The sequence below is a fragment of the Meriones unguiculatus genome, chromosome 3 (assembly GCF_030254825.1).
Source record: "Meriones unguiculatus strain TT.TT164.6M chromosome 3, Bangor_MerUng_6.1, whole genome shotgun sequence".
Taxonomy (NCBI): Eukaryota; Metazoa; Chordata; class Mammalia; order Rodentia; family Muridae; genus Meriones; species Meriones unguiculatus.
Window position 1 is genome coordinate 35,562,747 of NC_083351.1, and position 27,717 is coordinate 35,590,463.

The window sequence follows — 27,717 nt, forward strand, 5'->3', positions numbered from 1 at the left end:
CTTAAATGTTTCTTTTCTTCCTCTTCAGAGCATCCTATCTCCAGTACCCTGACCCTCCCAGCTCACACTGGCTCTCCCTTCTTTCAAGTTCCCAAGAGCCCTTTTGAAATATGAAAGCATTTCACAGAATCTTCAAGTGAAAATGAGTAGTTTCAGACATTAAGCAGTTAAACCCAAACAATTTAATAGTAACTTAGTATTTAAGTCCTAGCAATTATTAGAGAAAACAATGCAATACATTGAAAACATTGTTTTATCTCATTTTTCATTTTAAGAAATTAAGAGGATGAGTGTGGCGGATGGTGTGTGCACATGAGTGCAAGTGTCTTTTGGGGCTGGAGTTACAGGTTGTCGGGAATGGAGCCAGGAACCTTTGCAGCCTACTCTTAGCTGCTGAACTATCCTTCCAGTCTGTTTTATCTCATTTAAAAGTCACCCCAGTCATTTAGCTAATGAGATTGTGTGTCTGACTGAGCACCACACTTTTTTAAGTCCCGGAGTTTGATTGGCTGTTCCTTTTATTTCCTGTTCCATTCTGCCCTGGTAATCAATGAAAACCAGCTTTTGCAGAGACACAGGGCACAGAAAAGATTGGCATGATCCAATGCTGAAGTGGTGAAGTCCCTGGAGCTGTTAGTATGCACAGGTGCCGTGATTTTGAGTATTGACATGTTGACCTTGAAAATTAGAAGTGCCCCACAGGAACTGTGAATTAGCTCTGCTATCCCGGGAACCTCACCTGTGGCTTGGCACGGTTCTGCTGTTCCACTGACGACAATGGCTGTATTCTACCTTCTGTGACAGCTACCTGGACACACACATTGTATTCCTCATCGCAGCTTTTGAAAGGTCAGAGCCTCGTCTAATTGGTCTCTGTGTCCTCCGTCACGCCTCTCAGTGACAGTAGCCAGCACTTGGTGACCTTTACTGGAGGCAGGATGTCCATACAAGCCACATGAATGCAAACCCCATTCGCTTCCGGGGACACTGCTGTAAGTCAGTGAGCTAGCACAGTGCCTTGCCCAGAGGCATCCGGGCAATTTTCCTTAAGTAAATGAATCAACTTGGGTGTTCTTACTTTGGTCCATACCTCGTTTCCCACCAACAAAGCCTATCAATTTGTAGCCCCAGTCAGGCCACAAAGACGCCTCTACACGTCCAGCTCAGCAGGCTGGACACAGCCCCTCCCTGGCTTCTGTACTAGACGAGAAGCTGAACCTTCCCTCATCTTGGAAGTGTGATAACAGTACAGAGGGGTATTGAGAGCTCTGAAGGACATCCAAGTGGTGTGGCTTAAACAGATTACAGTTGAGCTGTGACAGTCACGGGCACACCCTGTTCTGCTCTTCCCGGTTGGATTGACGGAGGAGGGGAAGACAGCAGAACAGACTCGTGGGGAGGGGTGAGGCTGTAAGAAGCTATTTCTGATTCCCAAGTGACCGTGTTTAGGCTTAGGCTGAAGTTTCCCATGAGCTGCGCTAATGGAGAAATTGGTATCGGTTGACACAGTATCACATGCTCTGAAACGTTCTCCCATTAAGCTTCATGAGAAATAGCCTGGTCCATTATAGGAAATTGCCAGGATTTTAGCCTCCAGGAAAGCAAACCCTGATGTCTGCTAGGCTCTGGAAAGTCAGGTGGCGAATTCAACTTCAGGACGGTGCACAAGTTATTACGAATTCTGATTGAGTATTTTAATTCCTTATGATTTTATGCAATGCATTTTGATTATATTTCTCTTCCCATCCCAACTCCTCTCCGATCCTGACTTTACATCCTCTTCTTCCTTTTTTGTCAAAGTCCAGTGAGTCCAATCTGTGCTACCCAAATACTCTTGGTGTGGGGCCATCCCCTGTGTGTGGTCGGCCTACCTTGGGTCACACCCTTAAAAAAACTGACCCACCTGCTCACAAAGCTATCGATTGACAGTACTCCACCCCCCACCCTGTGGGACTTTATGCCGCTGCTGGAGGTTTAGCGACAACGCGAGCGACAGCGGTGAGTTCCTATGTGCAACTGGCCTGTTGGCGTCTGGAAAACACTGTTTGTTGTCATCCGCTGCCCCTGGATATTACAGGCCTTCTGTCCCCTCTCAGTCCCTGAGTGTTGGGGGAAGGAGTGTGTTATGGTCCCTGCTTAGGACTGAGCCCTCTTTGCGCTCTTATTCTCTGTTCATTGCAAGAAAAGGCTTCTCCAGTGAGCGCTGAGAGATGACCTAACCCACGGGTATAATAATAACTCATTAGGAACCCGTTTAACACTATGTCCGCTTAACAGAATAATAACGGTAGTTTGCTCTAGCACCTCTGACCTGTGTAGCTATAGTTTTTGTGGTTTTTCAGACAGGGTTTCTCTGTGTAGCTCTGGCTGTCCCGGGACTTACTCTGTAGACCAGGCTGGCCTCAAACTCATAGAGATCCGCCTGCCTCTGCCTCCCAAGTGCTGGGATTTAAAATGTGTGCCACTGAGCCCAGTATGAAGCTATGGGCCCTTAAGACTCAAAGTCTGTAAAGGGAAATTGTCTTTGTACATCAACATTTATTATTCTTTGAAGGAAAAAAATGGTTTTAGTGAAACTGAGCATTTCAGAGCATAAGTTATTTTGTCAACTTTGTGAACACCTGCCATTTGTTTGTAATCAGCATGTGTAATATTGATTGACATTTTAAAAACATGTCTTCACTGTCATTGGTAAGGGTGTGCTCTTTCATAAACCAACAGTTCTATTATGGAGTCATTAGTACTAATTTGCAAAAAAAAAATATATCTCTTTTGTTTTGCTTTGTTTTTTTCGAGACAGTGTTTCTCTTTGTAGTCTTGGATGTCATGGACTCGCTTTGTAGACCAGGCTGGCCTCGATCTCACAGATACTGGACTGCCTCTGCCTCCCTGAATGCTGGGATTAAAGGCATGTGCCACCATGCCCAGCCAGTATTATTTCTGTTAATGCTGGCGAGTCTGCATAAAAAAAGAGTGAAAGAAGGGAAAAGGAAAGATCCAAGCATTACAGACTATGCAAGGCAAACAAGCAAAATAATAGCTGTCATTTAATGAAAGCCTGAGAGACTTCAGATCTCACACAGGGTTTGTGCCTCGCCCCCCTGAGTCCTCACAATGCCCTCCAGGTCAGCATTATCTGTGAAGATGAAAATAACAGAGCACACATCTATCCAAGGACACAGTGCTAGAAAGGGCTCAAGTTAAGATTCAAGCCATGTCTGACCCAGCAACCCAGATCATTTCCAGAACATTCCTCTGATTCAAAGAACAGGCTGAAGCACAGTGTCAAAGTACATCGTAGCAAAACATGAACAAAGCCTTGTTTTTTAAGAAAATCTAGGTCATCCTCCTTTCTTCTGCCCTATACAGAAGATAGGATAGAACATTGAGAAAATGGTGTCTGTGCCTGGGACTCGCTGGGCCCAGCTCTCAGAGCTTAGGGTTAAGAAGGAGCACCAGCCTGCACCCCTATTTTTTTCCATTCAGGTTTGTACTTGTCTCCTCCCACCAAAGCTGGGGAAATTCCGGCTGTGGCATTGTTCTGTTTCATAGTGGAGATACTCAGGGTTGGGCAGGCTGGGCAGACATACCAGGGTGCAGGACAGCTCCTTTTCTCTGGAGGTTTCCTTCCTTCCTTCCTTCCTTCCTTCCTTCCTTCCTTCCTTCCTTCCTTCCTTTCTTTTTTTCTTTCTTTCTTCCTTTCTTTCTCCCTAGGATGGATGGAGTGATGGATGGATGGATTGATGGATGGATTGATGGATGGATGGATGGATTGACTGGTTTTTGTGTGATTCACATGTCAGTCTGTGTGTGGGTATGTGCACCTGCATGCTGGTGCCAGTGGGGATCAGAAAAGGGTGTCAGAGCCCCCTGGAGCTAGAGTTAGAGATGCCTGTGAGCCCTGGGACATGGGTGCTGGGAATGGACCTCTGGTCTTCTGGAAGAGCAGTCTGTGCTCCTAACCACTGAGTCATCTCTAGCCCCTTCCTTAAGGCCTTACTTTCTGGGTCAGTATAGGGCAGCTAATATGACAATGGCAATTCTGTGGGAATATGTGCCAAGGCCTTTCTAGCTTGTTTATATCACAGGGTGCCATGTGAGAGCCAAATTTAAATTGTGACCTCCATTGCCTACTGGCTGGGTGATCTTAAACTGCTCAACCTTGCTGAGGCTCTTCATCTGCAAGCTAGACACCATAACGACTGTTTGTTGTGGTTTTGTGATAATTAATTGCACATTGAAAACACATATCACACAGCTGAGGTTTCTTCCTGTCTTCAGAGCCCCAATAGGCTGTTCGTTCTCTGCCTGGAAGATGTACCTCTTCCCCCTCTTCAGGTGGCTCACGGGATCGGTTTCCTAGTGTCCTTCATAGGCGAGAAGGAGGGGCTCATCTACTTACTAGTTGAATGACTTGATGATGTTGGCATTAGTTTTGGCATCTATAAGATGGAGAGATGCAGTTGGTAAGGCACCTGCTGATCAAACATAAGGTCCAGAGTTTGGATTCCCGGGACCCACATGAAAAGCCAGGTGTGGTGGCTCAGATCTGTAAGCTCAGAGTTGGGGGGGGGAATTGGGTAGTTGGAAGCAGAGTCTCAGAGAGCTAATTGCTCCCGAAGCCTAGCTGATTCAGTGAGCTCTGGGTTAGGTCAGAGACTTTGCCTCAAGAAGTGGAGGAATGGCCTGGGTGTGGTGGTGCATGCTTTCTTTTTTAGCCCAATATCTTTATTTATTTGGGAGTCTCATATAATGCACCCCATCATATTGATGTCCCAGGGTTTCCATGCCCATCCTCCACCTTTGTGACCTTCCACCCCCCCCAAAAAAAAAAACTCTACCAAGTCTAATTTGTGTATACTCACTGGAGCATTGTCAAACTCCCAATGGTGTGCATTTAATTCCAGCCCTCAGAGGCAGAAGTGGGTGGATCTCTATGCATTTGAGGCCAGCCTGGTCTTCATAGTGAGTTTCAGGCTAGTCTGGGCTACACAGTGAGACCCTGCCTCTCAGTAGATAGATAGATAGATAGATAGATAGATAGATAGATAGATAGATAGATAGATAGATAGAATGACAGATAGAATGGTGGCTGGGCAGAGTATAGTGACCGCCTCTTTAATCCCAGCCCTCAGAGGCAGAGACAGGCACTTTTCCTGGCCTCTGAGGTTGTCCTGGTCTCTGTACCTAGCTTCTGGTCAGCTGGTGCTTCAGAGTAAGACTGTATCAAAAAGTCAGGTGAGGAGAGCAGAGGCCCATCACCCTTCGGCCTCCACATTCACGAGAGGCCATACTTACCTGTGCCTACACCCCCATGAACAGGTACACGAAACATATACATAAAATAAAAACAAAGCCAAAATAAAATGGAAATGCTAATTATATGTAATTCCTAGGGTTGTTAAATGAAATAATATGAACTGCTTAGAAAGTTGCTTGATAAATATTAGGAATCAATACACTTTCTTTTAAAGAAAAAATGTCAATACATTTTTCAAAAAATATTTTGAGTAAAGTATCTATGCGTACTTAGCTTTTTTGTTTTGGTTTGGCTTTGGCTTTTCAAGACAGGCTTTCTCTCTGTAGTCCTGGCCATCCTGGAGCTCACTCTGTAGACCAGGTAGACCTCAAACTTAAAGATTCATCTGCCTCTGACTCCCGAGTGCTGGGATCAAAAGCTACCACCTTTCGGCTTTTACTTAGCTTTTAAAATTCTTTTTAATACCTTTTTTTTGAAAGAGAGTCTCAGTATTCCATCTAGCCTCAAACTTGCTGTGTAGCTTAGGATTGCCTGGAACTTCTGATCTCCCGATCTCCACCTCTCAGATCCTGGGATTACAGATGTGTGCCACCACACCTGGTTAATGTGGTACTAGAGCAGAATGTCCAGGTTCTTGTGCATGCTAGCCAAGCACTCTTCATGTACGTGTGTGTGTGTGTGTGTGTGTGTGTGTGTGTGTCTGTGTCTGTGTCTGTGTGTGAGTGTGGAAGCCAGAGGACCTCTTCAGCTGTTTTTCTTCAGACACCATCTACCTTGTTTTTTGACACAGGATTTTTTGCTGGCTTGTAACTTGCCAAGTGCGCCAGGCTGGCTGGCCATGGAGCCCCGGGGATCTCCCTGGTCCTACCTCCCCAGCACCAAGACGGTAAACACATACCATTAGACCCAAAATTTATTTAGCTGGGCTCTAGGGGGTTGGATTCAGGTTCTTACGCTTCCAAGGTAAGCTCTTCCTGACGGAGCCGTCTTCCCAGGTCACTGTTCCTCAGTTGCTCCTCCACATTCACTGAGAGTGACATCTGACAATGTGATGACTCATGTTTCTTCTTCTGCCAAACAAAAATTAAAAGTCAAGAGGAAAATTAAACCTAATCTAGCATATTGTTCAATGTTTTTAGATTCTTGTTTTATGTGTATGAACGTTTATCTCTATTCCTGTAATCCCAGCACTCGAGAGGCTGAGGCGAAAGATCACAAGTTTGAGGGCTGACTGGGGCTACATAGTGAGTTCAAGACCTGCTTGAACTACATAATAAGACTATCTCAAAAAAAAAAAAAGCTGAAATTCCCCTAAATTGTCAAAAGACATCTTAGAATCAAGGAGATATTAAACCCAAAGGGCTAAAACTAAGGAAATCCATGTCGGAGAATCATAATTTCACTAAAAATGGAAGATAAAAAAAGATTCTCAATGCCTGACACAGGGATGCCAGTCAAAGGGCAGTGGGATTCTCAGCAGGCTCGTGGGGGCCAGAGGAAGGAAGAATAGTGCTTTACAGACGTTAAAGGAAAGTCGGCGTCAGCTTGGATTTTCTTTTCTTTTTTTCCCTTCGAGATAGGGCTTCTCTTTGTAGGCTTGGCTGTCCTGGACTAGCTTTGTAGACCAGGCCAGCTTGGAACTCACAGTGATGCTCCTGCCTCTGCCTCCCTGAGCGCTGGGACTAAAGACGTGCGCCACGGCACCGGCTACTGTCTGTCTTTTCTTATTCAATGTGAAATTCTTCCGGTTCAGGTTATGAGGGTGGTTTTGTTTAAAGTTAGACCTTGGACACTTGCATTTTACCCTCTGAGATGTGGCTCATCTCCGAAGCTCTCTGCAGCAGGTGGTACTTGACCACCAGGGATAGAAGTGCATTACCAAGCATACTGGGAAGAAGGGAAGCCAGCAGCACCCGCAGATCACCCTGGTGTGCTGGGAAAAGTGTAATCAGTCATAGCGAGCCAAGGTGACCACCACCACTGATGGGTGCAGAGGAGTGGCAGGGGGCCACTTTCCCACGGCCCTTGGCTGGACTGGGCTATTGTCATCAACCTTTCTGTCTTACCAGGCTTCCTCTCATATCTCTTTGGCTACAGAGATCTGTCTTTCTATCTGTCTCTTTCTCACCTCTCTCCCAATCTGTATTTCCTGCTTGTTGGTTTCTTTAGTCTGGGATATGTAGGAAAGAATTATGCATTCATCACCCTGAGTCCTCAAGTTCTTTGCTCTTTTGCCTTTTCTCTGCAGCATTCAGGGTGTGCTGGTCATTATATATATATATATATATATATATATATACACACACACACACACACACATACATACACATATAAATATGTGTGTATGTATATATACATGTAAGTATATTACACATATAAGAGCCCAATCTGCATATACACCTGCATGCCAGAAGAGGGCATCAGATCCCAGTATAGATGGTTGTGAGGTACCGTGTGGCTGCTGGGAATCAAACTCAGGACCTCAGGACCCCATGCTAGTCATATTATTATACCTAGGGATTTAAGCTGTACTTAGAATGAAAAGGGGGTCTCGTTTTTTTCTGGGAGTAGACATCCTAGGGTTGTGCTTTATAATTAATATAACACAGCAAATCAGTGAATTTTTATCTGGTAACTCAAATTTCTTTAAAACACTCACATTTCTCTTCTTTGGTGTTTTGTGACAGCTCCTCGTCCTGGTTTTGACACACTCGTGGCTAGCAGGTCTTCTGGACACAGGGTATCTGTCAGTGCTTGCACTCACAGCTGGCTTGTCTTTGTACCTTGCTTAGCACTGTGGGATGCTTCTCCCTCCCTCTTTTCGGATCACGGAATTAGTCTCTGTCGGTGTTCCCTCTGATTTTCACTTCCACATTTGAGGTGGTGAATTTTTATTTTTATTTTTTCCAGGCTCAAATTGAGCTCCAACTCTTGGCCTCCTGAGTATTTGAATTATAGGTGTGTGTCACCATGAAAAGCTGAAATGTTTACATTTAAAAATGACCTGTTGGGGCTCAGCAGTTATTTGCTGTTCTTGCAGAGAATTCAAGTTCATTTCCCAGCACCCTCACTCTGATTTCTTTTCCATTTCTACCTGAGTCTCTTGAAAATAATTGGTTTTTAAAAATGTATTCTTTTGCCGGCCATGGTGATTATGTGCCTATAATCCCCGGCACTTGGGAGGCAGAAGCAGGAAAACAACACAAACTCAGTGTCAGCCTTGGCGATAGAGGGTGTTTCAGGTTAGCCTGGGCTGTGCGCCACCCTGTCTCAAGAACAAAACCAAACCAAAGTGTTCTCTCTTCTTTATGAGACAGAATATCTGTCTCCACGTGGAGCTAGTTACTCAGCTTGATGCTGTCCCTTCAAGGGCTTGCCTCTTTTAGTGACCTCTGATCTGCCTTGATTCCTGCAATACCTGTGCAGGCCAGCCTGTTCGGGCTGCTTGCAGAACTGCTGGCAGCAGTTCAGAATCAAGAAAGGAAAGGAAAGAAAGACACTACGTCTTCAGTGGTTTATTGGGGAGTGAGGGGGTGTTTTTGGGGGTGAGGGGTGGATCCACCAGGCTGAGGTGAAGTAGGAGAAGCCCCTGGGCCTTCAGACAGTCCCTGAGTGCTGGGGAGGGCCCAGCTGCTGTGTGCCACCGCACCGTCTGCTTCACAAGGCCACCCCGTCATGAGGACAAGCAGGAGCCAAAGCCTACGTGCTCAGCTGGGTGCCCTGCTGTGGGACTACATTGGCCCAAAGGAAGAGAACATTATCAGCTCATTTTCATAAAGGCATCTGGTAGCGAATGCTTCTTCTTTTTTTTTTTTCCTCGTTTATGCGTATCTGTGTGCCTATTTGTGCATATACTAAACGGGGGTGGGGGGGTGGGGGGTGTCAGTGGAGGTCTATGGAAGAAGGGTTAGATCCCCTGGAGCTGAAAATACAAGTGATGAAACATATTCAAATCCTCTAGAAGAGCAGCAAGAGCTCTAAACTACCGAGTCAGCTCTCCAACGCTCTGGATGCATAGAGCTGCTGTGTGAGCTAGTAATGGCTCTGGTAGCATTTCCCTTTTGAGAGGCAAGTCTCAGCAGAATCATGATATTTGCTCAGGAGAGGACAAAGCTGTTCCTCTTCACTTGTTAGCAGTCTGTCTGGGGATGGGGTGGGACCCTCAGCTTGCTCTAAGATTGACAGCCTCTCACTGCCAACTTACTAGTGAGGTAGGCCACATCGTCTTAGTTACTTTTCTATTGCTGTAAAAAACAAAACAAAAACAAACAAACAAACAAAAAAAACCCACCATGACCAAAAAGCTTATAAAAGAGAGCATTTAATTGGGGGCTCACAATTACGTAGGGTTAGAGCCCATGGCCCTCATGGTGGGGAACATTGCATCAGGTAGACAGACATGGTGCTGGAGTAAAAGAGCTTTCATCTACATCCACAAGCACAAAGAGAGACAGCTGATTGGGGAATGGCATGGGCCTTTGAAACGTCAAAGCCTCAAAGCTCGCCTCCAGTGACACACCTCCTCCAACAAGGCTACACCTCCTGATCCTTCTTAAATAGTTCCACTAACTGGGGACCAACCATTCAAATACATGAGGCTGTGAGGGCCATTCCCATTCAAACCACCACAGTCATCTCCTAGGGTCCTGGGCCTCGATTCACTGCAATTTTATACATTATGGCAGAGCAGCACCTTGATTGCTCCTATGGTGACTTTCTCCTTGGGCACCCTCTCCTAGAGATCTCCTGTGGTCCCAGCTACAGGCCCCAGTGTCTGTGTCCTCTAGTCACCCCATCAGGGAGCTCAGCTGTAATAAGCAAGCTCCTGTCTGAAGAGAGTGCTCCTGGAGAGAGTCATCCTAGGGTGACTTTTAAAATGTCTCCATAATGGAATTTGGTAGCAGTCATCTCTTTCCTGCAGAAGATAGAACTCTGCTAGTCATATAAACTTGTATTTGAATCCATTACCAAGCTCTGCAACTTCATGCAGACATTTGACCTCTCTCAGCTTGACTCCCTTCTTCATCTGTAAGATGGGTATTTATTCTGCGTAACTCAAGCGGACGGTGAGAGAAGGCAAGGAGAGGACAGCTCTGACTTGGGGTGTTAACTATAAAATTCCTCAGAATATATAGGAGCTAAGAATGTAGTGTTGGGGCCTGGAGAGACGGCTCAGAGGTTAAGAGCACTGCTTGGTCTCCCAGAGGTCCTGAGTTCAATTCCCAGCAACCACACGGTGGCTCACAACCACCTATAATGAGATCTGGTGCCCTCTTCTGGCATTCAGGTGTACATGCAGACAGAACATTGTATATATAACAAATAAACAAATCTTAGAAAAAATAATGTAGTGCTGGAAGATGGTGGCATTCACAGCTGAGGTCTGCAGGGAGCCGGCTGGTGGTGTGAATTTGCTGCTACCCGGTATGTCCCGAGTAGAACTCCCTGTAAAAGGGCAAGACCACGTTAGGAGCGTAAGAGAGCAGCCACAAGCTCTAGAGCATTCATTCCTACAGCCTGATCTCCCAAACACTGAACAAGGAGAGTAAAGGAGATCTTACCAAGGTTTTAAAAAGACAGCACAGAAAATGCTCAGTCCATTCCTCTATATTCAACACTGACCACCGAAGACCAAAGAAGCCATCACCAAATGAATGAGATCAAAGTGCATCCGGTGAAAGCCATAAAGACCTTGAATATTTCTTTGAGCTGTGAGACTCGTTCTCAATTATACACAAATGTCCCAGTTTCTCCCTCTGTTTCTGAGTCATGAAGTGTGAAGGTAACTTTTATTCCCCTGATGTAATTGGTGTGTAACTTTCATTCTCCAGATGTAATTGTCTCAGAGGCTGACCTGGGCTAGTCCTGGAAGTTTCTCTCCTCCGAACAATCTAATCTTATTCCGTCAAATCTTTCTCTGATTTGTCACTTTGCCTGTTAGACATCACTTCTGCAAACTAACTTTACCTTCATTGTTTGGGATTAAAGGTGTGTATGAAGACCTAGTCTGTACTCCATCCGGAGGGAATAGAGGCGAGTGTTAAGGGTGTGACCGTATTCCAGCCAGAGTGGCCACGTTGCTGGATTAAAAGGCCCTCTACAATTAAGTCCACTGTATTAGCAATAGCTCAGCATTCCAGTGTTATCAAGGAGTGTCGAGGAAAGAAACCTATGAAGACTTGAGTGAGAGCCAAGGAAGCAATCCAGGAAGAAGATGTGTGCTCCAGACCTACTAACAAAAAGAAAATGGAAGGTCGTCTTTAGACGGTGCCTGCAGTAAGCAAGTGATTAGCATAGGGAGGTTTGGATAGCATAGAAGACCGAGCAGTCTTTTCGGTTTTTCGAGACAGGGTTTCTCAATGTAGCCCTGGCTGTCCTAATCTTGCTTGTAGACCAGACTAGCCTCGAACTCACAGAGATCTGCCTGCCTCTGCCTCCTGAGTGCTGGGATTACAGGTGTGCACCACCACGTTGGGCTAACTCGTGGCTTCTTAAGGTCCAGCCCACAGTTGCCTAGCCTTGTGTGCTTGGCAGAACGACCTGATTGCAGCAGTGTGTGGTGGAGGACAGCTACTCATATTTCAGTGGCTCAGAAAGCAGAGGGCATGTTGGAACCAGGGGCATCCTACAGCATCGAAAGGCCACCCTGAGGGACCTACTTTCTAAAGGTTTCTCAGTTCCCGTCAAAAAGCACCATCACTGGGGAGTCGGCATGCAGAACAGGAGCCCATTCAAACTACAACATGGACTTTGTGGTCCAGCTCTGTCCTCAGGATTTGATGACTAGATGGTTCATTCTTTAGAGAGCAGGGATGTCTGCATCTTCACTGGAGGATCTGGGAGTAAGAACTGTTGTTCTAACACCATTTCTCCCTGTAGAGCAATAATTCCTTATCCTCAAGCCATCATGCAGACTTCATGACAACTGCCTGGTAGTTCTCTTTGCAGAGAACAGCAGCATCTCTCTTTGTGACTATAGAGTGTTAACTCTGGCTCCTTTAATCTCAAAGAATCAGTCAACATCGGGTTCACAGGAGTTTGGTCTTCACCAGACAGCTTTCTCTCCTTTTATAGAGGAGAAGCTGTAGCTCAGAGCAGTAGCTTGCTGCATAGCAAGGAAGGGAGAAGCAGGTCTAGAACTCAGGCGTAGATCTCTTATGGACTTTTTTTTTTTTTTTTGGTTGTTATGTACCCCGACTGGCCTTGAACTTGAGATGCTTCCTCATCCTTGTGAGTGCTCCACTTTGCCTTCATGGGACGGGGCTTATTTCCAATGGTCTCCTGCAGTAATCTTAATAGTTCATGGGTCTTAGTTCAACAAAGTCCCAATGCAATGGTATTTATTATATTTCTTCATTAGGGAGAACTTTATTATTAGCCAAACTATGGTATTCCTTCTCCAGTATGGATCTATATTAAAACCACCCCACTTGAAAGGGCTTTAGTCCATGACAGGCGCTCCGCGAGGCTGAAGGAGTGGGCGAACAGCTGCCTGGAAACCCATTCAGATCTGAAGGAGACCCAGGAGATCACTGAACTCTACTCCCTTCTGTTGAGTCCCCAAGCCTGAGAGGATTTATGCAAGCAGAAGAGCACTGTGCACCTCTCTTTCTGTCCCGCTTCAAGCCACTGTGATTTCTTTCACCTGTCCTGCTTCTCATTATTTGGATGTGAGGTATGCTTGTTTTCTGGCACACAAATGAAACAAAACACTACTTCGTACAGAATGGTTTTTTTTTGTTTTTCTTTTTAACCCTATGGAATTTGATCAGTCTGAAGAATACTCCCCATCCTAAATCTCTGCAGACAGTAGAGCTGAAATTTGAAGCAGTAGAGTGTTCTATTTTGGGAACAATAGATGTGCAGTCAGGAAGAGCTGGGCATTCTAAGAAGGAAAGTGTGTGGAAATGCTCTCTACTAAGTCTGTTCTTAGTAGTATTTGAATGCAAAGATTAATAGAGATAAAGGGAAGGTGTGGGCACTTAGCGGATGACAAATGGCACCCTCACTGCTGTAGAGAGAGAAAACTTTGAGCTGAAATGGTACTTATGGGAAATAAATTAAAACCTCAGATGTTTTAGTCAGGAAGTCTCATTAGGATGCAACGTGGTGTCTCATTATGGGTTATTATATGGTGTCACTAAAAAAAGGAGAGACATCTGAGAGGGACAAGGCACAACCAAATAGCAGTTTCACTGTCTCATCCTAAAATAATACAGCATTATCAGATGCTGTCCTCTCATCAAAGATGACTCTTCTGGATGACGGAGGGTGAAACTTTGTGTAGCTTAAATACGTCTTATTTGATGATTTATTCATTCACTCACTCAGAAATATTTATGACATACTAGAAAGACACAACCCAATAAGGCATTATCTCTTTCAGGGTGGTCCCAAGAACACAGATATGCTAGCAAACACTCTGATGAGTGTGTGTGTGTGTTTTGTGTGTATATGTGTGTGTGTGTGGAGTGTGTGTGTGTGTGTTTGATGGATGTACACAGTTACCAGACGCAGAGAGGGAGCCTAGGAGGGCCTGAGGGAACAGAAAATAGCTGAGGGATGAAGAGTTTGTCTATCAGGCAGGGTAGCTAGGGAGCTGAGGAGACCTAGAGGGGTGAAAACCTATACAAAGTCTTTAGTTGTGAGAAATTCCGAATTCCATAGGACTCTCAGGGCAGCTGCTTTAATCATACTTGCTCTTCGGAGTTCCAGCTTCCCTCTCTGTGGAGTAAGCAGGGCGAGCTGCACATTGCGAGCAGTTAAACCTTATGGTCATAGGCATTGCGACGGCACTGGCGAGCAGGCTAGCCCTCTCTGAGGGCCAGATCACTGAGTTTAGCTCACTGCCAGGTTGTAGGTGTTCCTGTAACGCTCCCTTTCCCAAGGAAGGACCTCAGAAGCGATGGTCTAAAACTTTCCCCCAAATCACACAGGGTCAAAACAGTGGCAGCAGTGGGATCGGAGCCCAGGTGCCTTGGCTCAAGTCTGTATTTTCAGCACAAAGCTCGTGGCTTTTATCGAATGGGGTAGCCTGGGAACACAGGTATTTGCTGGCCAGGTGTGCAGTGAGTGGAAATGGGCCTGCAGCTGTAGGAGAGCATTAATTGCCAGGCATGGTGGCACATTCCTTTAGTCCCAGTACTTGGAAGGCAGAGTTCCAGGCCAACCTGGTCTACAGAGTGAGTTCCCAGATAGCCAGGGCTATGCAGAGATACTTGTCTCAAAAGGAGGAGGAGAAGGAGGAAGACTTGATCACCAGGTCAAGAAGGAACGGTGGCAGAATCTTCAGGAGAGGTGACCTGCCAGGCCTGTGTTTAGAGGCTATGGCAGCAGGGGATGGATGAAGGAGAAACTGGTGGACAAGAGCTGCTACTGCAGCCTCAGTGAAGAGCGGTGAGCTGAGCTGGAGAGGTCGCTCAGCGGTTGACTGTGTGCTGGTCTCCCAGAGGACCTGAGCTCAGTTCTCAGTACCCACGGCCGGGGACTCAAACCAGCCTGTTACTCTACCTCCAGGGATCTGATGCTTCCGGCTTCCATGGACATCTGTGTGCTTGTATGCCTGTGTGTGCATGTACACACACACACACACACACACACACACACACACACATACACACACGCACACATCTTTTTAAAAACAGGCTATAAACCGAGGCAAGGGCAACAGGATGAAGAGGAGTTGTGTGTGAGAGATGTTAAGGAGACAGGGAGGACTGGATTTGGTCATCACTGGGGATGGGGTACAGGAAGAGTGGAATGTCCATTCGGATTTTAGTTTTAGTGCCTTTGCGAAGACGGTGCCATCACAAGCAGAAACAGGGCAACACAATTTAGGAGAGATATGAGTTCGAGCCTGGGGTCCTGGGAGCAGCATTTGGGAGTTGGGTATCTTGTTTCCTGTCTGGGTTTGAAGCACAGAACCACCGGACTATGCAGAAAGACAAATAATGTTTTCTCCTGTATGTTAGATTTCATATATACGCCTACACTTGGAAATGGGAGAGTACTGGCAAAAAGAAAAAGGACAGATTAGAGGGGAGGAGAGAGAGATGGATAGGGTGGTGAATATGGCCAGAGTACATGATGTACTTGAATGAAAACGTCATAACGAAGACTGTCACTTTGTACAATGACTTTGTTCTAATAAAATTAAGAAAAAGAATTGCTCCACAGGAGTGAGAGGAGAGAAAAGGTCCGGCAGGCAGATCCCTGGAGCTGTGGGACCCACCAGGCTGGCAGAGGAGGGAACCACAGTGAAGGAGCTGCCGGGGTGGTGCATTCATTCAGGGTGGCGTCTGTTTGACAGACAATGCCGACCTAGGCAGCTAGGAAATCGTGGGGGACAGGATCAGACCTGACGGGAAATTTTGTTCTTGCCGGACGGCTGGGCCGAGTTCTTGTTTTCCTGAGTGACCTGGTGTTTAACGAGTACTGTGCACATACTTTAGTTCTTTATCTTCATCTGTGGCGTAGCTTTCTGATTACACTTTATTATGAGTCGTTGGTTCCTAGGCTATTGCGAGATATATTTAATTTTCTTAGAGTTGACTTTACACTCGCCATGACCTGGGTCTTCCTTCCCTCCCCACTTCCTCCAGTGGTGCTGACCCTGGGGTAGAACCACATTCACCTCATCTAGAAGAGAAACGGGGAAGAGCGGCATAGGATTCATCGCCCATGGAATGGGGTCGTCCAAAGACGGAAGCACTCACAACCGAGGGGCCTGGGTTTGGGGCTGGAGGCTAGGGAGCTGGTCGGTGCTGGAGCGTCCGCCTTCATCCCGGCTGCATTAGTTTCCAAGAGCCAAGGGCTGGCGGGTTGCTTCCCTCATCTGTCTTTGGATTAAGGGTCCCGTCTGTGCTCCGTTTGATTCCCAGAATAGTCTAATTTGATAATCTGGTGTGGCCCCTTCCATCCTCAAAACAGCTCCTGTGAACTGGCACTCCCGTGGTTCAGCTCCCCTTCTGCCCTGTTCAGTGACAGCGGCCACCCTGAAGGCTTTGTTGTGGTCCTCTTCCTGGGATGCTTTCCCACACCCTGGTTGTCGGTCCTGTTTGTTGTTTGGAGGCCTGGTGCTATGGGCACCAGATCACGCTTTATTCAGTCAGCCACACTGTACCTTCTAGGAAACCAGGACCATGCTTTTCTGGAGGCTCGAGGTGTAGCTAGGCCATCCCTAGGAGACTTGCATGAGGAGAGGCATGTAACACTGGGTTACCTGGCTGGTGGGGGTTGGGGGTGGCTGGGACTCAGAAGAGGCGTGAGTGCAGAGCCGTAGGGCACCTCAGCAGTTTGGGGCTTCCAGGTTTTCCGAGGCCCCCGGGGAACAGAAGGATGGGAGAGTATGGGTACCCCGCGCAGAGACAGGGGTAGCCGTCAGCAGTGCCCAAAGTAAGCCCACTCCCTCACTTCCGTCAGCAGGAGAGACTGGGGGCCCGGACGGGCCGGGAGAGGGGGCCAAGGGAAGAACAAAGGTCCTCTGTGTTCCCCCGGGTCTCCTACGGCGGGGTAAGACAGCTGGGAAGGCAGGGCGTAGATGGGGGTCATTCTGGGTTCCAGATCAGGCCGTGGGCCTAGGTGACCTTGGGGTGTCCCTTTCCCCTCCTGGCCTCAGTGTCCCGGTGGAGACGCTGCGTGTCCCCCGGCGGGTGAGCTGGGGTATAGACCAGCGGAGGCAGGGCCCGGGTGGGAGCAGGACCGCCCACTGCGGCGGGCCAGGACCTCCTGAGCTCGCGTGGGCGGCGCGCGGGGCTCCTCCCCCGGGGCGGGGGTCGCGGCGCCGGCAGCTGGCAGCCCCGCAGCTGCAGCCTCAGCACCTGCCGCCGCCAGACGGCGCGGGCGCAGCCGGGCCCGGCGTCTTCCCCCCCCACCCCCCCCCCCGGGCTGCAGCCGCGGCGCGGGAGGCGGAGCCGAGCCGCTGCCCGAGCCCGGCCCGCTTACCGTGGCCGCCGCTGGGCGGGGCGCCCCTGCCAGTGCTCCGGCCGGCTCCGCGTGCGCGCGGGCGGCGCCTCTTCTGCAGGTAAGGGCGAGGCCCCCCGCGCCGCCGCAAAGTTTTGGGGAGGACCTGGGTCCCCACACCCCAGGCCTGCGCCTCCGGGAGCTGCTCCTCGGCTTCTTCCGCGCCGCCCTCCACGTTGCGCTCACGGGTGACCCGCGCCACTCCTGGTGTCCTTACTCCCGGCGCCAGTGGCGTGGCCGCTGGCTTGCTTGGGACCTGCAACGGTTAACTCCTTACATGGGATCTGTGTGCCTTAAGTTTCCGACGTTGCACGGTGTGGGTAGTGGGAGGAGCAGCCAGCCGGGAGGCAGACCTGGGTTCAGGTGCGGCCGCCTCCAGCGCCAACTTTGAGTGACCTCAGATGAGCCCTCTCTGGCGGGTCCAGCCCCACGTGGACCGGAGTGGTTGAGCGGTTCGCCGGGGCGATCGGCTGAAGCGTCTTGCCTGTATTGCTCTGTTTTGAGTGGAGGGACACCTGGAGAGTGTCTCAGCTCCGGAGCTCACGGGGAGTGGAAAATTGGGGAAGTCAGAATTGGGGGGAGGGGGCAGACAGTAACCTGCAGCTGCCTTGGCCTGATCTTAAGAAAGGGTGTGGCGACAGCCTCTGTAAACGGAGGGGCTCAAAGGGCTAGGTGTCCCGGGGCCATCCAGGCTGTGTAACCTTGGGCAAGTCCACGAGTTTGGGCTGGTTTTGGCGCTTCTAACTTAGGGTGAAAGTGTTCACGAGATGTTCATTGAGGTAGGTTGGCTGTAAGCTCTGTGAGGGGGAGACTCTGAGCTTTGCCTTGGAGGGTCAGTTTGGGTGGAGCCATTAATTCATCAGGAATCTAACCAGCGCTGACAAATTGGTGTTTGGGAAAAAAAAATAAAGGAAGCTTTTGGAGTTTGCCCTAGGAGTCTCAAAATAGACATGGCAAAGGTTGGTGAAAGCGCGCCTTGCCTCCTCTGGTGCATTGGCCCATCATAAAATATTCAACAACATAATGATTTGTTTTTAAAGTGGCTTATAGATCAGGAAATGTTTCTGTTTGTGAGGCGGTTATTTTTTGCAAAAGCCCCACAGAATTGAGGGAGGAAGAAAATGCACCGTTGCAGGGCCCTGAAGGAGGCTCGCGGATGCTTATTTCCAGTCTAAGGGGAGGTGGAGATGTTTCCATTCCAGGCTGTGGAGACTCACTCTAAATCAGGGAGCCCCTGGTGGGTGCTGCGCGTGTTCGTGGGGCTGGAGAGGCCCACAGTTCAGAAAGTACGCGGCCTGACTTCCGGGACAGGCGGACTCTGGTGCAGTCAGAGCAGAGTTGAGAATGAGGTACCTTACCCTGTGGTGGAAGGTGAGCTTTGTCCCTCCGCCCAGTGTCTAGTGCTGCAATTACTGTTTCCCCAGCGAGAGGCATCTCATGGAAGCGATTTTACTTCATCTCCTTCCTTGACATCCTGGTTTTAGCTTTCAAGCTTTATAAAGTCAAAAGGCTGGGGAAAAATCTTTTTTTTATTTTTTATTTTATTTTATTTTTTTGTGACTGGGTGGGGTTTGCCTTTCCCAGTGATTTTCTGAATTAGAGGCTGATTTGTCTAAGCCTCTCCTCCCACCCCTACCCCTCCCCCCTCCCCCACCCTTCAAACACACTTGACTCCTCCCACCCACCCCCATCCTCTATGGTTGGTTCTCAGGCACTTCTCACCACTCTTTTGGGAAGAACTGAGGGAACTTGCTGACAGGTCCTCCTCACCGTCCGGGCTGAGGTTCTTGTGAGGAGTACAACACCAGGTTTCTGGGCTTCATCTATCGGGGCCTGTGAGAATTGTCTATGGATTCCAGCCGGAGGGTTGGAGGAGCTGCCATGCGGGAAGGTAGCAGGAACGAGAGGATCTCAACAGGTGGAGAGAGGAGCCCTCTGAGAGCAGAGGACGGTAGAAAGTGCATGGTCTCCACCGGCTGTGGGATTTGGGTCCTCTGAGTTTCACCTTTCTCGTTTGTCAAAGGAGAATGACGATGATCGCCAAGGCACAAGATAGACAGACCGTAGGTGAGAGGGCTCAGCACGGGTGTTTGCGTATAAACAGGTGTTTGGCCAGAGTTGGCTCCTCTTCTGTGTGTTTACAGGCAGCAAGTTCAGCATGTTGCTGCGCAGGCCTGGAATGTAAAAACGGTGTCTTTGTCTTAGCTTCTGCATTGACTTAGAACCTTCCTACCGGGGCAGAGCTCCTGTGACAGCGTGATTGTCCTCAGGGAACCTCCTGATCCCAGAGACCGGCACTTGTTATCTGAAGGGGGCTCAGATCTGATAGGGACATGAACAGCTTCCAGTGTCCAGTAAATGCTGAAGGTGGTGGAGGTTACAGATGGGTTTATCACAGGCTCCAATCCCTGCCTCCCACAAACTTATCACTGTGTGCTCAAGGACCGGGCAGAAGGATCTGACAGTCTGTTAGAACCATGTCAGCTTCGCCCATGCACGCTGGGAACCGGGGCCCCTGGCTCCCTTCCGCTTTTGTGGAGGTTGCTAGGTATTTACAGCGGTCAAAGAACAGGATGAAAGTGCAGGACAGCACTCACTCCTTTGTTACTCTGCTCAGCACAACCTAGCACCCCCAACACCCCCTCCTTCGTTCATTCAGCAGTCATTCATAGGATGGCTACCGTGAGCCGGAGACTTATCATCGGAGGCATAAAAATGGCGAGGCCTCTGACTTGCTGAAGTTTATGTTCTGGGTAGAGGAACAGAATGAACAACTAAATATGTAAGGCGGCAACGGCAGGCGATACTGCGATGGGGTTACTCGGAGCAGTATGGGAGGGAGTTACAGGCCTGGAGCATGGGGACGCTAGCGAAGCTTGTCTAGGCTCCCAATCGCCACAGCAAAGGAGCTGGGAAGGGGCTGGCTTCCTGGAAGAGAGTGCAGATTTGGGCCACGCTGCCTAGATTTGCGAACTAGCCCTTATTCTGCATATATTCTAGCTTTAGGTTATCTAGTATTTAAAAAAAAAAAAAAATTGTGCGTGCACGTGTGTGCCACGGTAAGCGCATGGAGGTCAGAGGACAAGGCAACCTGTGGGGGTTAGTTCACCTTCCATCGTGAGGCTCCTGGGATTAGAACTCGGGCTGTAGGACCTGGTGGCAGGGGCATTTTCACCTTCTCGGCCCGCTGAGCAGCCCCAGGTTATTTATCTTCTGGGATTCTGTTGCTCTGCTCGCATACTCGGGAGAGTGCCTACTTGATAAGGGTGTCGTGAGAGATGAATGTGTTGATGCGTGTAAGGTACTTAGAAAAGGATGCTGGCTCCCCAGGTAGAGAAGGCACACGCTGCCAAGCCTGATGACGTGAGTTCAGTTCCTGGGGCCCACGTGGTAGAAAGAGAGAACCGGTTCCCCAGAGCTGTCTCCGACCCGTCACGTGCACGCCACGATGCCTTCATAAGTGTGTCCGCGCACACAAATAAAATTAATTACCTATGTATTAGATTCATTTTATGTGTGTGAGTGTTTTGCTTGCACGTATGTGTGTCTGCTTACTATGTGTGTGCCTGGTGACCTCAGAGGTCAGAAGAGGGCATTGGGTCCCATGGAACTGGAGTATGGATGGTCGTGAGCCACTGTGGGTTCTGTGAAATGAACTAAGGTTTTCTGCTAGAGTAGCAAGTGCTCTTAACTGCGGAGCCATCTCCGTAATCCCTAATTAAAAAAAAAAAAATCCAGAAGAGTTTCCTGTATGTGAAAAACACCAATTAAAAGGGAATAAGGATGGTTCGGGGAGCCGGAGCAGCAAGTCCCAAGCTTGGGGTGGGGGTGGCAGGTCTTGGTGTATTCAGGGATTCGAAGGGCTGTCCGCACAGATGTTGTCCCTGCAGTTACTAGACTAAGCTTTCTGGGTCTGCAGTGGAGAACCATTTCAAGAGTTCTGGAGAGGGGTCACCCACCAGGTCGCAGCTGCCCCTATGCTTGGGAATGTTAAGAATGACCTTGACATTCTTCATGGTCTCTTGTCCTCTCTCCCTCCATCACCCCCTCTCCCTTCTTCATTTTTCAAGACAGGGTCTCTCTGTGTAGCCCTGGCTGTCCTGGAACTCACTCTGTAGACCAGGCTGGCCTCGAACTCACAGAGATCAGCTTGCCTCTGTCTCCCAGGGAGTGCTGGGATTAAAGGCGTGCACCACCACACCTGGCTCTTTTTGGATTAATGGCCTCCCTGTCTTTCACCTTCCTCTCTCTTCCCTATTTCTCTTGCCCTTTCCTGCTACAAGCTCAAAGCAGTGAGTGCCCCTCGTTTGTTCCATGATGTATGACGGGAAAGACTGAGTGGGGTTGAGTACCTGGCAGTCCTGGTACCAAGTCACTTTCCCTGCCTCCTGGCCACAGGGTCCCCATGGTCATTATCTTTTCAGGCTCGGGAGGGTAGCCACCTAGCACTTTGAGGATAATCATCCATGACCTCGTTCCCTTGATTGCTCCCTCTTCATTGTGGTCACTAGTCATGCCCTGACATTTAACTTCCAAAGTCTCTCACACTTCCGGTCTTTCCAGTCTCTCTCTGGATATTGGAGTTCTGTCATTTCTCACTGAAATGTAGCTCTGATCTCATCCTGCCCTTTCCCATTGACTTCATCGGTCCTGTGTTGGAAGTTCAGAGCCTCCAGCCTCATAGATATGACATACACCCTCCTCCTTCACCCCTGTCCTCCATTCTTAGTCGCTCCCCCGCAGGTCTGCAGGCCTTTGCCTCTCTTATCTCATCTGTCTAGCCTGTGCCTAGCCTTACATGCTCTTGGCTATACTTGGCGAAGTCCAAGCTCAAGCACTACTTTCCCTAGGAAGCTGCCTTTCTGATCACCCTTGTCTCGGTGCTCATCAAGCCCTGACCTCCTTACTGCCCTGCCTTATCCTGATGCTCATGGAGAAGCAGCTGCTTGGAAGGGTTTGTGTGCGGTCACCTGTGCATGCAGATACAAGCCACAAGAAGCCCCCAGAATGGCAGGTGCGCCGCACCACTTCTCCCCACTGTCCCCTTCTTTCCTAACGCCTGGCTCAAGATCGACAGAAACGGGTAAACTTCCCTGAGATCAGAAGCGGTCCGAGTGAAGCCAGAGACACACTGCCGCAGTGGCCCTCAGCCGTGCTCACCCGCTTCTCCGTCTCTCAGTTAGGACCTTATTCAGGGAAGAGTTGATGCCATCTCAGCTGGATGTGTTTGGACCTTTGAGCTTTGAACAATAATATTATAGAGAGCAGGCTTTTTTTTTTTTTAATTACTATTGTAGGGGAGGGAGGAACTCAAATTAGCAATCTTTACCCAGCTCACACCGTTAGCTACTAAACATATTCTTTACTGTGCCAAAAGATCTGATCCAGTAAGCTTTCATGTCCTCTACGCCTATGTGCTCAGAGCCACCCAGTCCACACAGTCTTGATCTGTGCACACGGATGTGTTACTATAGTCGAAGGCACGCAGTGACGAGATGCTCGAAGGAGCAGCAGCTTCCCTCTGCTCGGGTTAGTATAGATCCCTCTCTGCAGCTCTGCAAACAGGACTGTTTGTTTTGCTTTGTTTTTAGATTAACTATCTGCCTGAGGGACAGCGAGGAGCCTGGTTTGGTGCTTTGCCAGTTGATGTGAAGCAGCAGCTATTATTTTCACTGATGTGACATGATGTTTTCAGGGATTCATTTGATATTTGCAGTGGTTAAAAATGGTTCAGGCTTCCAATCGTTTCCCAAGCCAGCTGCTGAATGATGTGCATCCTCGATGCTGGCTCTTTTGGAGAGAAAGAACACACACACACACACAGACTTCACAGGCTGGAGAAGAGGTGGCAGTAGATGTGGAATTACGAAAGCCTATTCTTTTGATCTCTCTTGAGGGATGATCTGAAAACCCAACCGTTTCTGTAAAAGGGCAACATGGCAAATTTTCAAAATCCTAAACGGAAAGAGCTTCAGAGGAATTTAGCCGGATGTAATGGTGTTCCTTTCTCTGAGATTTTGACTTAAGAGAAGACAGATGTGCAGTCGGATGAGCAGTGCTGTATACTTCCCAAAGTCCGGACTATCCAGGATGCGGACCAGGTGTGGGCTACAGCCTCTTTCCCTAACTACCCCAAACACCCACCAAAACATCCACCCTATGTCTCATGCAGACATTAAGATGTTTACAGAATTCTGAAGGATGGTCTACAGCCATACTCCCCTGAATGCACTTGAACTCATCTCAGAAGCTAACGAGGGTCAGGCCCTGTTAGAAGTAGGATGGGAGAATTCAGCAGATGCAAAAGGAAAAAACAAACAAACAAACAATTATTGAAGAGAAGAGGGATGCCTTTTATTTCCTCCTAAGATAAGTGAGCGGATACCTGGAGTGTTTACTCTCTGGTCTTCCTGGGAAAAGCACCAAACTCCGGCTGTAGAAGGCTCCCCAGCACCTGTGCTATTTGTTGGCTGCTGTTCAGCTTGGAAAGCACTGTCTGCCTGGAGCCACATGCCTTTCTGCCTTCTTTTTCTCTGGGGTCAGGAAATGTTTTGTGTATACGGGGTAGGAAGAATTGATTGTCTCTTTCTGAGACTCATTTCTAGGGAGTTTCTGGGCTTAGTTTTTCACAAAAGCCATGTAAAATAATAGTAAAAGTGAGAACATGCCTTGACTTATGCCAAAAACCTAACTTCACACATACTTAAAGAATATTTTAGCCATTAGTCACAGACCCTCAAGGACTGCCAGCTGGGAACCAATCAAGTACATCCTTTGTCTGGTACAGGAATTCCCCCATTGCACCCAGGATCTCCTTGGACCTGACAGTCTTCCAGGCACTCTGATTCCACTCTTAGTTGATTCTCCTTACTAGAAAGTTTTGGGTTATGCTGAGCCAAAAATCCTTGGAGGGCAGTGGTTGCCTTCATTCTTTGACACTCCCTCACTCTCAAAAAAAAAAAAAAAATCCATTTCTTTTTCCCTACCACAGCCATGCAGGCCATGCAGAGTCTGAGATCAGGGCCACACGTGTTCATCTCTTCAGGTATCTCAGTATTATCCATGGCTGTGATAAGGACAAGCTAGGACACAACTGTGCAGGGTCTGTCTGTAAGGACAGACCTGACACTTCAGGGTCTGTATCTGTGCTAGTATAACTGGAGTTAGAGCCAGAGTCTGGCCTCCAGCATTCCCAGCAAGCAAGGCTCAGTCACCTGTCCCAAGATTCTAATTACAGAGCCAAGGGACTGTGAAAAGCACAGAGGTTTGTTCACTGTGACACATTGGTCCAGTGACCCTCAAGTCCATCACTGGGGCACCGATGTGAGCTTTAAGGTTTGAACAGAGGAGCAAGGGGCAAGAGGTATGCAGAGTTAAATAATCCTGGGTTAGCTGTGGTTTTATTGGTTATAGTTTTGGTCTTGCAAGGAGATCCAAAGAGCCTCATTGATTGAGAGGACAAGTTGGCCCACCCTCATGGATTATGTCCCTCAATTGGGCTGTGGGCTATCCCTTAAAGTTCTCTTGTTCTTGTAATCCAAAGTAACTCAAGAGGAAAAAGGGACAATGACTTATCTCCAGCCTCTTAACCCTGAAAGGGGACGTTCTCTGAGTGATCAACACAAGCCCTTCCCAGGTAAGCATGTGACCCAAGCAAAGGAGACAGGCATCAGATGAGGCCTTTATCTTGCTCTTTAGTTATCTTGTAGGCTCAAGTGAGGAGCCCAAGACTTTTAGCAGAGGCAGCTTGCAAGTGCTTGTTTCATTAGTGTAGCCTGGGCCAGTGTATGCCTTCATGGATCCTTCTAGATCCTGGCTTGGCCAGCAGAGAAGGCTGAGTACATTGTTGGAGCCCAGGCCCAGTGGGATTTGGACCGCAGTGGTGATAATGGGTGGCCTGGAACCCAGACCCTTCTCTGCCTGGCTGCCTCTTAGTGCTGTGCAAGTTCCCTGTGGCTGCTGTAACAAGCTGTCAGAAGGACATTCATGGCATGTCTACCTGGACAATCCAGGTAGGCTGCTTGTCTAAAACCCAGTAGCAGGTTTAATGCACAAAGACCTTTTGTTCCCACATGAGAGCATATTTATAGAATGTCTAGGGGACGGGAGGGAGGGGAGGGGTTCTTACTCAGCCCTTAGCTCTCTGTTTTCCTTACATCCTTTTTGTTTTTTGGGAAAATCTTTTTTTTTTTTTTTTTTTGTTTTCCTTTTGGAGACAGAGTTTCTCTGTGCAGCCTTGGTTGTCATGGACTCTCTTTGTAGACCAGGCTGGCCTCCATCTCAGAGATCTACCTGTGTCTGCCTCCAGAGTGCTGGGATCAAAGAAGTGTACCACCAATGCCGAGCTGGGGTACCTTTTGTTTTTTTTTAAGTCCATTTGTGTGTGTATGTTGTTTGCATGTATATGCACCACTTGTATGTCATGCCTGGTATCCTCTGTGTGCTGTCATGTGGGTGCTAGGAATTGAACCTAGGTCACCTGGATGATCTTGCCAGTAGAAGATAATCACGGTCATCTCTCCAGGCCCTAGTGGTGTGTGTGTGTGTGTGTGTGTGTGTGTGTGTGTGTGTGTGTGTATGGATGGATGGATGGACTAACCTCAAGTTTTGTGGTTTATTTGTTTTTATTTTGGGGGTTGTTTGTTTGTTTTGTTTTGGGGAGTTTGAGACAGGGTTTCTACTATAGCCTTTGTAGACTAGGCTGTCCTCGAACTCACAGCAATCTGCCTGCCTCTGCCTCCTAGAGTGCTGGGATTACAGGCGTGCAGCACCATGTCCAGCTTAACCTCAAGGTTTGATCCTCCTCTCCTGACTCAGCCTCCTGGTGCTGGGATTATAGGAATGTTCCAACATGCCAACCCTGGCCTCGGCGCCCTGGTCTCCATGTTTTCTCTCCTTTGGCACCTGGCTGCTCTTCTGCTGGGTGCTTGTACTGTTCTGACATCTCTCCCTGTTTTAGGGGGTGGGGCCTCTGAGGATTAGGCTGCCCACAGAAGTGCAGGTCTTTCCGGTCCACACACCCTCATTTTACCAGCATGCTCTGGCATGTCAGTGTAGTTTTATCAATGGGAAGAAGCTGCTGCTGCTGCTGTTAAAATATTCATCAGCAGTTCTTAGACTTACAGAAGGCCCCCCAGTGAGTGTTCCCTGGACAGAAGAGACAGGTCGGGGGAGTCTCATGTCCTTGTAGTTCCCCCCTAATTTAGTCGTTATTGAATTTGAAGAAATAATTTATTTTCTCAGGACCCATACACACATCTATTTCTATTAAAAAAAAAATCAGGAAGCATTTGTTGGTAGCTGTGGAAAGAGATCACAATAGTGGGATCTCCTTTTCCCCTCATGCAGATCTGCATGGTCTTTTAAATATTGGCTTCTGGGCCAGCTAGCTACAACTCACATTAACATGTGACAGTCTAGAGCACCAAAAAAGCCTTGGAGACAGGAGTGGTGGGTTTGATGCGCAGGTGGAATAGCTGAGGGAGAGGAGGGGACAGGACGGTGGCCTTACGGGGCCTATGGTTTGAGGGGCTCCAGATTCTGTTCAGTGCTCTCCCCACTGTTCCCAAGGCCCCAGCCTCACATCTGCCCAAAGAACCCTCAGAGCCGCTACTCTGTTCCCAGTTTGCCATGCCTCACCAAAGGAGACCTGTGCAGGGCTGGAAGCAGGGCAGGTGGAGAGGGAGGAGACAGACAAATCAGTCAAGTCCCCACCTCAAGACCCTTGAACATGCCTTGGGGGAAGAAGTAGAAAGGCTTCCAGAAGGGACTGGCAATTGAGCCGACCCTGGGTGGGTAAGAGATTCAGAGGGAGAAGCAAAGCCGAGGTATGCATTCAAAGCAACTTTGAGTGACAGCCTCACCAGGGAGCCAGTGTGATGTCTGGGGTTCATGGGTGATGTCCAGGGGCTGGGATGATGGGCCACAGCTGGACTATACGAATCTCAGGTTTGACAGAGACATGGTAAGAAAGATGCTCGGAGCTACTTGGAGCCTGAAGGGCTGGGTAGGAGCAGGGCAGAGGTCTCTGTTCTGGTTTTGTTTGATGGGTCTAGAGGACGCTGACTTTCCATTTTGACAAGCCTTGTTTGCTATATAGCTGCTTTGAACCGTCTTCATTTTACCTCTCTCTGGGATGAGATTTCTTTATTAGACAGAGTCTCTCCTCCTGCTTCTGCACAGTGCAAGACGACACCCCCCAGGACTGCTTGGTCACAGTGTATTTCTGTAGAGCCCATCCCACGTTTGTGGGAGCTTCTCCCAGGTAGGCACTGAGTCCTCCTGGCTCATTCTGAGCTGAGCACTCCAGGGCACAAGCTCAGAGGACTGTGTTGACTGAAGAAATGAATGAGCGACGATGGTTATGCCTGCTGGCATAGTTGCATCTGTCTGGCTTGCTGCCATTCCGTTGCTTTTTTTTTTTATGGTCATCAGGTATGTTGCCTAAGAGCAAACGTGGGCCTCTGGGGTTTTGTGAGGTATCCCTGCTCCTGGAG

The 27,717-nt window shown here is 48.5% G+C and overlaps 1 protein-coding gene and 1 long non-coding RNA gene across 6 annotated transcripts in view; one reads left to right on the plus strand and one right to left on the minus strand.

Annotated features, from left to right (window-relative positions):
* Positions 1 to 27,717, plus strand: part of Frmpd1 (FERM and PDZ domain containing 1) — a 151,212-nt gene that overhangs the window by 47,038 nt on the left and 76,457 nt on the right. Inside the window, exon 1 of one of the 4 annotated variants that reach the window (XM_060379858.1) lies at positions 16,531 to 17,282. The exons of 1 other annotated variant lie outside the window; for it this stretch is intronic. The gene's annotated coding sequence lies outside the window, so the exon portion shown is untranslated. Of the gene's footprint in view, positions 1 to 16,530; positions 17,283 to 18,943; positions 19,289 to 27,717 lie in introns of those variants that run through there. 2 more of the 4 variants (XM_021653984.2, XM_060379859.1) reach the window with 2 other exon arrangements.
* LOC132653040 (uncharacterized) lies at positions 2,532 to 17,738 on the minus strand. 2 transcript variants are annotated; one of them, XR_009590682.1, is made up of 3 exons: positions 17,204 to 17,738; positions 6,215 to 6,330; positions 2,532 to 4,442 (listed from the first exon to the last, which is right to left on the minus strand). It is a non-coding gene; the product is annotated as an uncharacterized LOC132653040 (long non-coding RNA). The 2 variants fall into 2 exon arrangements; XR_009590681.1 differs by having other exon boundaries at positions 6,159 to 6,330.